The sequence below is a fragment of the Magnolia sinica genome, chromosome 2 (assembly GCF_029962835.1).
Source record: "Magnolia sinica isolate HGM2019 chromosome 2, MsV1, whole genome shotgun sequence".
NCBI lineage: Eukaryota > Viridiplantae > Streptophyta > Magnoliopsida > Magnoliales > Magnoliaceae > Magnolia > Magnolia sinica.
The window spans coordinates 118,119,850-118,123,321 of record NC_080574.1 but is presented as its reverse complement, the minus strand read 5'-3'; positions in this window follow the sequence as shown (position 1 = coordinate 118,123,321).

The window sequence follows — 3,472 nt, the reverse complement described above, 5'->3', positions numbered from 1 at the left end:
TGTGTGGCTATCGCTTAGGGGAGGTACCCCATCAAATGATTCACCAAGTGCAAGACGTCTGTAGTTCGAGTGACTTTCGGAGGCATTCCCTATAAGGGTACAACACGTGTAAGATTTTTGCATAAAAACACGCAATTTCTCAAGCATTCTATACATTTCATAACGAAATGAGCTGCATACATTTCATTTAACAAAATTTGTCATAATACATGAGATATAGTTTTACATGGATCATGACAGAAGATGCATGTGAGCTAATCCACCAAAGCTTTAAACACCAAAACACACCACAACTCTAACCCACTACTAAGCCTATCAAGGCTGTAACACAGGGAACAGAAAAGCAAGGAAAACCCAAAGACGACTACAACATAGGACTAGTCGTCAGAATCTGGTGATGGAGGAGGGACACCCTTATCCTGCATATAGCACAGGATAGCCTTCAAGGTGCAAGACACCTTCTTAAATTTTTATTTCATGAAGGCCCTATTCTCCTCAAGCTTGGCCCGGGTCTCACTGACCTCCTATCGCAGGGCGACCTAACCCTCCTCGATCTGAGCCAAACGAGCTTTTAAAGCAGCCCGATCACTGTCACGCTCATGTATAGCAGGAGGAGAGCTCTCATCAGTGTCTTGGGTCTCCTCTTCTTCCTCTTCCTGCTCTTCTTGTTCCTCACTTTCTTCCTCTATCTCATCTCCGCCTTCTTCATCACTCTCTTCCTCTTCACTTCCCATCTCATCCTCACTCTCATCGAGTCGGGCTTGACGCTGTCATAGCCCAATACCCATATTGTTGAGAGTAGTGTCGTTGATGAAATGGATCGGCGCAAGCCTTTCTGAGCTAAGTCTGTAGCCGAATTCACGAGCAAGCTTGCATATAATCGACCGAATGAGAGTGAAATGTCTATCTTAGGAGAGCGTGCGGTTTGAACTATTTGTAGTAGTACATACGTAGGCAGGCACAGCTTATCTCCTTGCCCGGCTTGGTATAGGAAGTCTACCATCAGACGTGTGCATTCGCTGCGATTGCTCCACCTAGGATACACATTGTGTGTGAAGATGTGGTGGAGTAGGCGGAAGTCAGGAGTCATCTTGGATGCCAAGAGGCAATTGCTTGGATTCCAATGGACCAGTCGGCCATAGAGAAATCACGTGCGGCGATCTCTTTCACGTACACTCCTGAGACTTCTCTCGCTAGCATGCACCTCTCCCCGCGGCATCCCCATGATTTAGGCTATCAAGTCCACATTGACAATGGCTTCTCGCCTTCCCGGGGGATAGAGAACTGTAAAGGCTCCAGCAGCGGCTCTCGTATATGGGCGTAGAACACTCGGACAGTGCTCTCATTCGTACGGGACTTACCCTCAAATATAGGACCCCACCCGGCGTCCAACAGGAGATCCATTGCCGGATGAAGCCTAAATAGTTTCTTGTCCACGTGAGCTTCAAAGAGGAGCCTATGGCCCTGAAACCTTCCATGTGCCATATTCGCCAGTAGAGCTCTTTCGAGAGGAAGTTGAGGATCGATATCCCGCTTCATCCTTATCTCCCGATCGACGCCTGAGCTTACTTCGGCACCCTTCTACCTCCTTGAACGAGTAGGGCGACTAGGCCCGACTTCATCCGTGGAAGCCCTCTTCTTTCCCATGAGGGAAAGGAGTGTGGAGAGAGAGAATATAGCCATCACGAGCTCGAAAAGAGCCATGAGGGTGAAATAGAGTGGAAGGATAGGATGGTTTGTTGTACCTTGAGATTTTTAAGACACAAAGTAGGGTTTACGTGCTCAAATGGAAGTAAGTGAGGGAGATAGGAGATGGGTTTGAGGGATATGATGGAAAATGGGTATGTAGTGAAGAAGAAGAAGATAATATAAGAATGGAGGGAGGATTTAAGAGAGAAAAATGGAAATTTTGGGAGATTGAAAAGCTTAGAAGGGTGAAAATGAAGGAAAGGGAGCAAATGGGGAAGATATAAGGGGCCTCACATGATTTCATGGGCCCCACAAGTGTGTACAAGTGCCTGCCCGACCAGCCCGCTGCGGCCCGACAGGCCTAGACGAAACGGACTACGAGGCCTCACCGTTGGGCATCGCGGTTCATTGGACAGATGGGCGATGGCTAGCCCCAGAGGCGATGCTATCCCCCCGGGGTGCCGGAAATGTGCGGGGTCCAACTTGGTCGCCCCCAATTTGCACCATTTAGGCCCCCGAGTCCGTTTGAGTCGTTTCAGGTTCCATCTCGCGCACATTCGCGTTCGTCGGGTTATTTAAGTGTGGAACATGTTAAATTATCATCTAAACCCATCGATTGATGGTCTAGAAAAGAATTGGAATCACCTCACATAATCATAGACGCGTACGGGTCCCGTTTCTAAGGTAAGTTTCGCTTCAACGGTCATATGATCACTGACGGGCAAAACTTGGAATCCTGCGACTGTTTCTACATTTCATCACTTCCTCCTAAGTCAAAGTACGTCAGTGTGTGTCTTGTGTCCATAACCCAGGTCCAGTTTAATCTAAATCATACTCTAATACCAACTTATAACGCCCTGAAAATCGGGGGTCAAGCAAAAGCCCAGCTCCTGAGTTCCAACGCATCACTTATGCAACATAGATAATGATAATTAAATGTTATCTATATTAGTACATTAAACATGAATGAGAGTACACTAAATCAGCATATCATAGCCCAGAGACAATTAGGTTATGCAAGCGGAAGACTGTGATAAATATATAAAGCATATAAGTGGTAAGTCCCCCGAGTATCAACATATCGCCAAGTTAAATAATTACATATATAGTTCCAAAGTATACAAAATGATAAAGTGCAATGTCATCTAATCCATATCCCTGTAGACCCGATGACGTAACTCCAGATCTACATAGACCCGCTAGAGAGTTGCAGATAGGAGAACTCCTCGTTGTCATCATAGAAGGCAGGCTCCGTCTCGTAAGCCTCGCTGTCATCTGAAACTATAATAGAGTCTGGTTGGTGTTTTAAAATACCATCCCAGAGTGGGAGTGAGTGATCAACTCAATGGAACTATAAGGCAAAGGTTAACATGTTATCAATTCAATCAAGCAGTAATGATAAAGCAGTACAACAATCATGCCCTAAGTACTCTTATTAACGCAAGGATGGAATGTGATAATGATGTATGCCCTCGCATGCACTCCCTCTACGACATCATCTCACGGTCGCGCATGCAACACTTTCGCTGTGCTCAACTCCAACGCTAAAGGCACATGTAATGCGGTGCATGTGCGTAATTAGCCAAGTTCTTACTTAGACTTATTCATACAGCAGGTTTGGGAAGCTAAGGTACCTCCCTTTATATTATTGACCCAAATAATGATCCATCTAGGGTCGTCAATCCTAGTTAGTCGCATACGATGCCAGTTCCAGGTCGCTATGAAGAGGCTCGTCACCTCAGTGCAGGCCTAGTTTATACTCAAAGTCACTATGGAAAGGCTC